The sequence below is a fragment of the Temnothorax curvispinosus genome, unplaced genomic scaffold, assembly GCF_003070985.1.
Source record: "Temnothorax curvispinosus isolate PA1 unplaced genomic scaffold, ASM307098v1 QBEX01006091.1, whole genome shotgun sequence".
In the NCBI taxonomy this organism is placed as follows: Eukaryota; Metazoa; Arthropoda; class Insecta; order Hymenoptera; family Formicidae; genus Temnothorax; species Temnothorax curvispinosus.
This window is the reverse complement of record NW_020215871.1, coordinates 12,487-23,813: the sequence shown is the minus strand read 5'-3', so window position 1 is coordinate 23,813 and position 11,327 is coordinate 12,487. Positions and strand designations below refer to the sequence as shown.

At 36.1% G+C, this 11,327-nt stretch overlaps 1 long non-coding RNA gene across 2 annotated transcripts; it reads right to left on the bottom strand.

Moving 5' to 3' along the window:
• Nucleotides 1–4,873: 4,873 nt before the first annotated feature.
• LOC112455440 lies at nt 4,874–5,730 on the bottom strand. Of its 2 annotated transcripts, none has more exons than XR_003040859.1 (2): nt 5,275–5,730; nt 4,874–5,182 (listed from the first exon to the last, which is right to left on the bottom strand). It is a non-coding gene; the product is annotated as an uncharacterized LOC112455440 (long non-coding RNA). The 2 variants fall into 2 exon arrangements; XR_003040858.1 differs by having other exon boundaries at nt 5,298–5,729.
• Between the last annotated feature and the right edge of the window lie 5,597 nt (nt 5,731–11,327).

Genomic DNA, 11,327 nt, shown 5'->3' with positions numbered 1-11,327 from the left:
AATTGAATATTAAAATGATATCCTCAGTACTATTTCAAAACTTGTACACTTTTATCACGACGAATTAGTACAGACCTTCATATAAAATGTATTTGTGCCTTACTTTTATCTCTTTTCCTTAATATTATCAGGAATTACCCATTATAATGTTTCTATACAAATTGTAGTACAATTGTAGTACTGGTCAGTGATTAATTTCACATGGAATATTCAGTTCAATACTTGAGTATTAATATTAAAATACTGGCCAGTGATTTATTACACATGGAATCCTTGGTTCAGTACTTCAGTACTAACATTGAAATACTCATCAGTAATTCAACACAAGTATTTATTACACAAGTATTTTTCACCTAGTATTAAATGCTTTCTCATCAGAAATTTAATACTAAGTATTCAATACTCGTCCTGTATTAAATACTACTTTCATAAATTACTGACCAGTAATAAAATACTATGCAATACTTGGATCACAGTGATTCAAGTACTAATAAATACTTAATTTTAGTATTATTAATACACAAAATAAGTATTTATTACTAACCAGCTAGTAATACTTTTTTGTAACAGTAGGAAGACCGAAGAAAATATACCAGCCGGCGGCGAACAACGATGAAGAAGGAGACGATGAAGAGGACAGCGAATCATCCAATGACGAGGGTCTACCCAGGGAAAATCTAGGCGACGACGATGCATTTCTGGAGTGTAATATGTTATCAACACAGGATCCGGTGACGTGGCGGGAAGCGGACGAAAATGGATGTGCTGAGGACTGGAGAGTGGCATTAGAAGACGAATATTTAGCACAAATCCGAAACGGCACTTGGGAAATTGTGCCCAGACCACGAAATCGAAAGGTAATTGGAAGCAGATTTGTTTTTCAAACTAAAGAAATCGGGCCAATCACAAAAAGGAAGGTACGCCTTGTGGCGAAGGGCTGCTCACAACAACCAGGGGAGGATTTTCACGAGACTTATTCTCCGGTGGCAAGATCATCATCCATTCGACTTCTAGCAGCCACATCAGCGGAGCTGGGATTACAAATCCACCAAATGGATGTAGTGACGGCATACCTCAACGGCGAGTTGGAAGAAGAAGTATATATGGAAATACCTGAACAATTACGAGAAGTACTGTTAAAAATTAAAGCCGGAAAACGTGTCGGTTCGAGCACAGAAATAAATCGCAAAAACGACGTGATACGAACTGCGAAACGTTGGCTGGATGCGATGAAACAAAATCAGGATAACGTATGCCTACTGAAGAAGGCCCTCTACGGATTGAAGCAGTCAGGGCGACAATGGTACCGGCGTCTCGTATCGAAGCTAAAACAGCTGGGCATGAAACAAACCAGCCAAGACCAATGCATTTTTACATCATCAAGGAAGAATGGTCGGTTTATGATGATTGTAATCTACGTTGACGATATCTTGATCGCTACGAACGATACAAACTGGCTTAATGAAGTAAAAAAATCGTTATCCGAATCCTTTGAAATGAAAGATCTCGGACGCGTAAATCAGTGCCTTGGAATCAAATTCCGGCAGAGCGAGAAAAATTATATTGTCATTTTGAGCCAACAAAAATACACAGAAGCTATCCTGGAACGCTTCGGCATGCAGGATTGTAAGCCTGCGAAAATTCCTATCGACACGAACATGCAGTTGATGAAACCAACTAACGTAAACGGAAGAATAATGAGGCAATACCCATATCAACGTCTCATTGGAGCACTTATGTATCTGGCAGTGACTACCAGACCTGATATCGCGTATGCAGTAAATTTTATGAGCCAATTTAATACCAATTATTCGACGGAGCATTGGGTGGCAGCCAAGAGGATCCTCCGATATTTAAGGGGTACCATGAATCTTGGCATTATGTACAAAAAATCAGGCATACCGTTATATGGAGTGGTCGACGCGGACTGGGGTGCTAACATGGTCGACAGGCGATCGTATTCTGGGTATGCGTTCATACTCGCAGGAGCGGCAGTGTGCTGGGAAACTAGGAAACAACGCACCGTGGCTTTATCAAGTGTTGAGGCGGAGTACATGGCGATATCGGAAGCAACGAAGGAAGCAATCTACCTCAAGGGCGAGCGCGATTCCATTACCGTGTGATCGAATTGCGTTGTTCAATGACAATCAAGGAGCACAGCGTTTGATTTGCAGTGATGACGTGCCTCATTCTAGGACCAAGCACATCGATTTACGCCATCATTTCGTCAGAGATCACTGTGCGTCTGGCGAAATCGAACTGCAATACATGTTAACGAATGAGATGCCCGCGGACATTTTAACAAAGGGACTGTCCGGATATAAGCATATCATCTGCCAGGACGGGCTCAGAATGATCGAATCACACGAATAACGCGGCTCGACTTATGACTTCGAGGGGAGGTGTTAGAGACGCGAAGTAAATGTTATCGAGCCGGTAGCGCGATATGTATCGACGCGTATCTTTGGGCTGTTGACGCCTGTAACCTTGTCACGGAGTAAGTCTCGAATAAGTTGTCACGCGAGACACATACGGTTGGAACGTCGCGAGTAGTCGATCCTTCTCTTTGTAATCTCATTGGAATAAATTGTTAGTTGCATTATATCTCACTGCGTCAGTTATATTTCCCCATCAAAATGAGATATAGGTACAGAATAAATGACGTGAGATCCGAAAAAATGAAACTTCCCGCACGATTGATATTATAATTAATCAATAACTGCATTGTTATAATTAAATAATTAAATAATACAAATCTTTATTTTACGATTATCGATATAAATGTATCTCGTTACATTTTTCTATCACTTTCTATCAAAATTATTTTTGATACAACGTAGTTATTTATTATCGCAAAACTATAATAAATTGTACTATATCATCAGTTCTAAAATAATATAAATTTTTAGTACTTCGACAGAATATTTAGAATCTCACGTCATATTACTTGACTTTATCTAGCATAAAGCCAATTTTTCAATCAAAAATAGATGAATAGGCTACAAAAAATTAGGGTAAAATCGATGTTTTGTGAAAATAAATTTTAGTAATAAATAACAATATTATCACGTTTTCTATCAAATATTCTAAATATTTTTATATATTGCTTTCTTGCATCGATTTATAAATATTTAATCTTGGTTAAATATATGGAAATAAATAAATAAGTATAAATAAAACACATCCTAACTAACTCATAATTTTTCCCTATCTACAAATATTTTTTTCTTATAACATCTAATTCTAACACAATATTTTACTTATTCTTATCTCTTTTGTTTAAGAAAAAAAAAAATATATATATATATAATGTTGCAAAAATAATTCTTTAAAGAAATATAAAAAAAATTTTGTATTTAAAAAATCATTACTTTTGTGGAGATTTGCGTATTCATTTTATATTGATCTGTTTATATACGTTGCAATTATTCACTGTATTTTATTTTAAGCCCATGTAAACGAACTTTAGTTTTTCTTTACACACTGCGCATCTGTTAAAGGTGGCGAACCTGATCTTTTTCTCCTCGTGTATATTCTACTCTATGTTACGCCATCTCTATGTTCTTTATGTTCAACCAAGATGTCGTCGTTCGGTCGTAAGAGAAACGACACGATATTATAATAAAAGTTTATTTTGTGTCAATCCTGCTTTCAATCAATTTCATCCAACAACTTTAATTTATTAGAGAATTATTTTCCTTTGTTTCTCTTATGTTTCTGAAATATTTATTATTTACTCTAGTTTTAAATAGAATTGATCTATGTAATAAAAATTCAAAAATTTAATTTATTATGTACTTAAAAATTTTACTCAAAAGTAATTTATATAAAACGCGGCAGTTTGTTAACATAATTTAATGGGTTCTTCGCGAGCTCGGTGCGTGCAAAGTGTGCGAGTATTTCTTCAAGCACAATCGCACAATAAATCAATAACAATCTTAATAAACAAATGATACCAAGATTAAATATTTGCCATAATCAGTTTTAGCCCATCCATTTTAAGGCAATGAATCTACAAAATGATAATATATTTCCATACTATAAATTATTGTAATTTGACATGTACCGAGATATATTATTGCTCTATATTTAATTATATATTCGTAGATTCGTTACCTCAATAAAAAAATTTCTCATTGACTCACCGATTCGATGCGCAACGAGCGGATCGAGTTATGCAGCCACGTAGCTACAGTGATACTGTAACATACAAACATAAGATTTAAATTTAAAAAATGCTCAAAATTATTAACATTTGAAAAGTTAATTTTTACGCGTCTCTATAATTCGTTTTTCAATATAAAATATTTAGCAATACCCATGGTAGAAATACAAGGGTATGCTCTTGCGCATATTTCCGAACCCAGCCAATCAGCGACTTGTTCAAGCTTACGTCACACTGAGCGGTACATTTAAGCAGCGAATCTATAATAGTCATTTATAAAAGCATTTTGAGCGGACAATATGTGAATACAAAATAATGTTGATCATTTATGTGAGAGAAAATTCTGTTTTATAAATAAATAAATATATATGAACAAAAATATATAAATATAAAAAACGCACGTGACATACGGATAAACGCTCATCGTTTCCCGAATTTGTCTCTCGTTGTAGATGTTAGAAACGTTATTGTTATTTGACGAATTTTATAATTATTTTATGTGGATTTGTCTAAATATATGATATTACAGAAAATATTATTATTATTAAGAAAAAAAGAATTGTGTGCATTGAATAAAAATCATTGCGACGTACGGAAAAATTTCACATAAAACGAGATTTTAATTTCCAGTCATTTATTATTAAAATTCTGCAAATTATTAGTTTTAATCAAAACTGGTCGGAAAACGATTGGAAAAGAATTGTCAGCTGAGACGCAAAACAAAAATATATTGTGGCGTACGACATAAAGAACTATATATGCAGAGGAAAGATGCAGATAAAAGATCAAATAACAATAAATGCAAATATTTAATCGAAACTTCATTTGATACAGGCAAAGGCATTGTTTCAGCTAACACATTTTCGTTTGATGTTAGTGGAGGTACTGCATGGAGATGCAACGTCGGGATAGCATCAGGATGTATCTTCCTAGTTCGTGTAGGTGAATAACCTAGTAGATGTTCTTGTAAGGGCTTCGTAAAAGCTTCATCAGCAAAATGCTTCGAACATATCCTAGCTGAAGCAAACAAGGTTCAAGATTCTTAAATATATGCTTATAATAATAAACAAGAGAAATCTGTGGTACAATATTAGTTGCTTTCCATTTACATCAAAACTCAGATAATTCTCACTTGTGACGTCATAACTCAGTTAAATGCACGTTCCTTTTGCATGATGGCAAGTGAGATTCAGCTGAGTTTTTATCCACAATCGAGACTGTTGCGATAATCTGGGAACGCACGGTTGCGAGAGATAGGGTAGCACAGAGAAATCAGACCGTTATGTATGAAAGTCGCATTTATTCTGAAGACGATACACACTCGCACGCCGGTAGCTGATATCTGCGACAGAATTCGGAGCAGGAGCACAGGTGATAAGAGAGGGGTGGTTTGGTCTATCCCGGCCCGCCTCGTGCCGACCTCGTGTCAGCATTCCGATCGCGAAAGTTCGAGAAGCGCGAAAACTAATCGTCCTCAACAGAGACCATGTGCTTTAATGAATCTAATAAACTCACATTAAAAGTGAGGCTATGGACCGGTATTATTATTATGCGATAGCTTTGCCACCAAAATAAGCAGGTAAATACAAAATGACATATCTTACCTGAGTATAAAAATACTCACATATCTGAGTGACTCAGATCACTTGAGTGTAAATGGAAAGCAACTCTATACAAAAGTACATACCATTTATTGGTGAAATATTTTCTTTTCCGCATGCTTGACGCCACTTATTACACAGTGCTGGATCCTTTGGGAAGGAAAAATATTTTATTTTATTTCCTTCGATCTTTCTGGTCTTTGCCAGATAGTTCCCACACCCTTTCACATTACACGTCATTGCGTACACTGTAATAATCACAAACGAATTACTCGACATAAACAGCGAACCGAGCGAACGCAGCCATTGCGAATCACCGAGTACATCCGATTCATTCCGATGCTACACGAATATGACGTAAGCTTAAACAAAAGTGGTGGGAATGCGCAGTGGTCTGACACGGTATGAGCATACCCTTGTATTTCTACCATGGCAATACCATTATCTGTTTATCGAAAAAGATCTTTACAAGAATAAAATTTTAGATAATTTCTTTTTCTTTAATTATTTTTAACTTATCAAAATTAAAATTAAACAATTCGAATAAATGGAAACAAATTATTAATTTTATGTAGCTAAAAGATGATACTTACCACAAGGTTGTTCCGCCGGTGCCCGATGTCTCTCTCAGACCTCCTCCTCCTCTCAGGACGTTAGGTCGTCTCCTACTTCTTCCCCTCCTCTCACATGACACTCGCGAGAAACACTCGCGGATAATCAACTACAATCGCGCGCGGACTAATTATTAGTAAAAATCTTTCGCGCGCGATGTACGGCACTCCCGTTTAAAAAGCCCATGAGAAGGATATTCCGCCAAGTACGCCGTAAGTAATATTCTTCAAATGGGCTTTGAAAAAGTCTTGTAGTCCGATTACTTAAACGGCACTCCCGAAACAAACGCGACGAACCGGCTGCGGTTTGTTTATTTAATTAAATCGGCGGACGCGAGAGTACGTTAGCTTCCCCGTCTTTGGAATTTTATCCAAGCAGAACAAGAGTTTTGGTTGGGTAACACATCCTCGGGGTACTGATGAGCCTTCCCACCTCGCCAAGGTCGTACCCCCATGGGAAGGAAGTGCTCTACCGTGTAATATATCATACCGATTCATTCCGCATTAACATTATCGCTTTAAGGCTATTCTACAATAGCGTAAACGTAGGGTTGTAGGGTTGTAGGGTTGTAGGAGTAGTAGTAGTCGTAAGTGTTGTACAAAATGTTTTCACGTTTATATTTCTATTTCGACAAAAAGAATAATAGCGGCGTGGTCACGTGAATAATAGCACTCGATTGGTTAGCTCTTACGTTTTACATCTTCGTAGTCGTAAAAGATGAAATTTAACCATCTTCCACAACACGCTTTACAAAGTACTACTTTACAACTACGCCTACAACCACTTACAACTACGTTTACGCTATTGTAGAATGGCCTATACGTTAAATGGCCCGGCGATGAAATGTTTGAATAAGATGTCGGCATTGTCGGCAACTTGGCGCGATATACTATGCGAGTCGAGCGGTTGGTTAAGTAAAAAGACACGCTATTGAAATTAAATATCACACGCGCGGTACGGTATCGAACTCGTAAATCTCGCGAAAGTAAAACTGCATTATTAACACTTTGCACGACGAAGAATCGTGACTGCCGGCCGCTAACTTACGCGACGCGACGCGAGATATACGAGATTATTTCACGAACGGGGAACGGACGATATATCATGGCGCGGCGTTCCGTCATGACGGATTCGAGTGCACTCGAATCACTCTCGACGCGACAATATATCACTAACAATATCAGTCCTTTCGGAGATAAATTACACACGACAATTCCGGCACAGCGTTCGAAACACACGGCACGAGATAAATGAATGCTACATTCGAGTCCAGACATACCTATGGCGAGACAAGCACTACGAGCACTACGATTATCGCCCGCGAATGTCACAATTCACAACGAAACTGAAAATCATTCACATTGTTCACAATTGCCGTACGTACGGGTCTTCGCTTCGACGCGACGTCTCCGGTTCGATGGATTCGAGCGATCGATTTGCGCACATTCGTTCCGACAAACACTTGACTTGCATTTGCGTAGTCGATCATTCCCGCGGTCCGCGGGAATAAGCCAGGAATGCCAATCATAATAGAAACGAGTGATCGAGCGCGTTTTGAAAAACACGGCACAGAGCACGGCAAATTTTTGTGAAGTTGGCCGGACAACTTCAACGTATCAAACTTTCATTAATTGGTATCGATTGGTAGCCGTTTGGTGGTCTATGGTAGTTTAGTCCGATCGTTTGGTGGTTAGCCGTTTTCCTGTAAAATAAAAATAAAATATCCAACTTTTCACAAACTTTTGTACAGACGACTATTTTGTACAGATAAAGGTTGTGAAAAATCACACTAATGTTCTACAGTGTAGGGTTTTAGAATGACCACGAGTGTATGCTCAAGTGTGCCCACTAGGTGTTTTCGAACGCATTGGGTGTGACATAATACACACAGGTGTTGTTTTCGAACGCACCCTTTGAGACGCTTAACCGCCGGACGTTAGCCAATTTCGTTCTGCGAAATTAACTCGTATTTAGATATTTATATTAATATTATATAATATTAATATTATATTAATATTATATTTATATTATATTATATGTTATATTAATATTATATTTATATTAATATTTATCTATATATATAAGTACCGGACGTCTGTCTGTCTGTCTGTCTGTCTGTCTGTCTGTCTGACCGCGAACTACTCATTCGTTAGTGGACCGAATTTTTATCAAGGGTACATGAAATGGGGGTAAAATTTCCCGGGGAGTGCCATAAAGTGTATAGTTTTTCGTTACCGATTTTCTGGAAACCGATTTTTCTAATTTCTCTAATTTTTCGGGAAATAATCGACCGAATTTAAAAGAATTATATATGAAACAGAGGTAGAATTTTCCGGGGAGTGCTATAAAGTGTATAATTTTTCGTTACCGATCTTTTTGGAAACCGGTTACAAAATTTTTCCAATTTTTCGGAAATTAATTGACCGAATCTTAAAAAATTATATGAAGTAGGGGTAGAATTTCCCGGAGATTGTCATAAAATATATAATTTTTTGTTACCGATCTTTGGGGAAATCGGTATCAGAAAATTTTCAAATTTTTCGGAAATTAATTGACCGAATTTCAAACAATTGTATATGAAGTAGAGGTAGAATTTTCTTGGGAGTGCTATAAAGTGTATTATTTTTTGTTACCAATCTTTTTGGAAATTGGTTACAAAATTTTTCCAATTTCTCGGGAAATAATTGAATCTTAAAGAATTACATATGAAATAAAGGTAGAATTTCCCCGGGATTGCTATAAAGTGTACAATTTTTTGTTACCGATTTTTTTGGGAACCGGTTACACATTTTTTCCAATTTTTCGAGAATTAATTGACCAAATCTTAAAAAATTATATATGAAATAGGAGTAGTGTCAAAATTTTTTTAATTTTTGGAGGATAAGTTTAATTTTTTATTAATGGATAATTTTTCATTAATGAATTGATTTTCTTGATCTATATATATAAGTACCGGACGTCTGTCTGTCTGATATATAAAACAGAGGTAGAATTTATGAAACAGAAGTAGAATCGGGGAGTGCTATAAAATGTATTATTTTTTGTTACCGATTTTTTTGGAAACCGGTTACAAAATTTTTCCAATTTTTTGGAAAATAATTGAATTTTAAAGAATTACATATGAAATAAAGGTAGAATTTCCCCGGGATTGCTATAAAGTGTACAGATAATGTCAAAATTAAGATCGATGAAAACAGCAATCAAGGACAACTTATTGAGGGAAATTCAAAATCTTTTACAAAAAATGTTGTATATCGAGAAATTTTGTAACAAAGCTGCTATTTATATCGAGGGTGGGGGCCGGGGGAGGTTTTTAGCCGGTGCAAGTCCGGCATAACCCTAGGGACCGGCCCTAGGGTATGCATTAGGCATTTTCCTCCTCCAACGAAAAAAAAAAAAAAAAACCCATATCTCAAAATTTACGGATATTAAAAAATTCACGATGAAAAATTAAAACTTTAAAAAAATAAAAAAAAATGTATTTAAATTAAAAATTAGTATTAAACTGAGAGTAAAATAAAGGTTGAATCTAAAAAAAACGAAGATGTAGATTACAGTTTAAGAAGAAAAAATAACAAATTTAGTGTTTCAAATTAATGGGTAAATTTAAAGCATATATAATTAATATACAGATAGATTTATACCCGCGCGAAGCGCGGGCCGAAAAGCTAGTATTAATATATTTAGATATTTAACATATAATATTCATATAGAATGTCTATATGTATGTATGTATGTATGTATGTTCTTTATACACTCTTAAACTATTCGACCGAATTTTTACCAAAAGTATATAAAATAGGGGTAGAATTTTCCGGGGAGTGTTATAGAGTGTATAGTTTTTCGTTACCGATCTTTTTGAGAACTGGTATCCGAAATTTTTCCAATTTTTCGGGAAATAATTGACGGGAAATAATCTTAAAAAATTGTATACAAAATAGAAGTAGAATTACCCAGGGAGTGCCATAAACTGTATAGTTTTTCGTTACCGATCTTTTTGGGAATTGGTATCCGAACTGATAAAGGCATTTTTTTCGATTAAGGATATTAAAACACAAATGAAGTCGTTTGAAGAAAAACGACTCCCGGGCGAAGCCCGGGTAACCAGCTAGTATAAAATAAGTTAATACTTATCAATACATGTAAATAGCTGATCCTTAACCAATTACAATCGAGAATCCTCGAGGGGTGCGATCCACTTAACGCCCGCGACGCTCGTGGAATTATTTCATCCTTGTTTATTAAATATTTAAACAAGGACGAAATAATGCGAGCGTTGTAAGGGTTAAATGGAACGTACCCGAGAACAAATAGACCGCTATTGTAAAACTCTCGATGGTGATTGGTTGATTACGCTAGCCTGGATCAGAGAGAAGCCTGCCGTTGTGGGCGCTGGTTACAGTAGCGGGTGGCCACCTCATAGAAGTTAGCCGGACAACTTCGACTTATGACATTTTTTCTACGAATCGATTGTTAGTCGTTTGTTATTGATTGTTAGACTGATTAAAACGTTTGTTAGTTAATAGTTTTTACGTAATCACGAAAATAATTTTTAGTGTTAATTTAGCCGGTAAATATCAAGACATCGAGGCTTGGTAATATCAAGCAGGGTCAAATTAAACCTTTTCGAGTTTCGTTTCCTTCAAAATCTGACGCTAATGATATTCTAAAGAGGAAAAACTCTTATTCTGGACCAGCCATTATCAAGCAGGACCTGACATTGAGACAGAGTGACCACTTTCGAGATTTGAAGAGGCAACTGGAATCTCTTAGAAACTCTGGAATTGCTGACAAGACGATTATATTTTTTAACGGCATACCGAAAATTGTTAATATGCCTCAAAACTCACGCGCAAAAAACATGAACACTGCCCTTTAGTGTATTATCAAAATGTAAGAGGTTTGAGAACAAAATTATCGGATCTACGCTGTTCCATTGCATCTGCCAC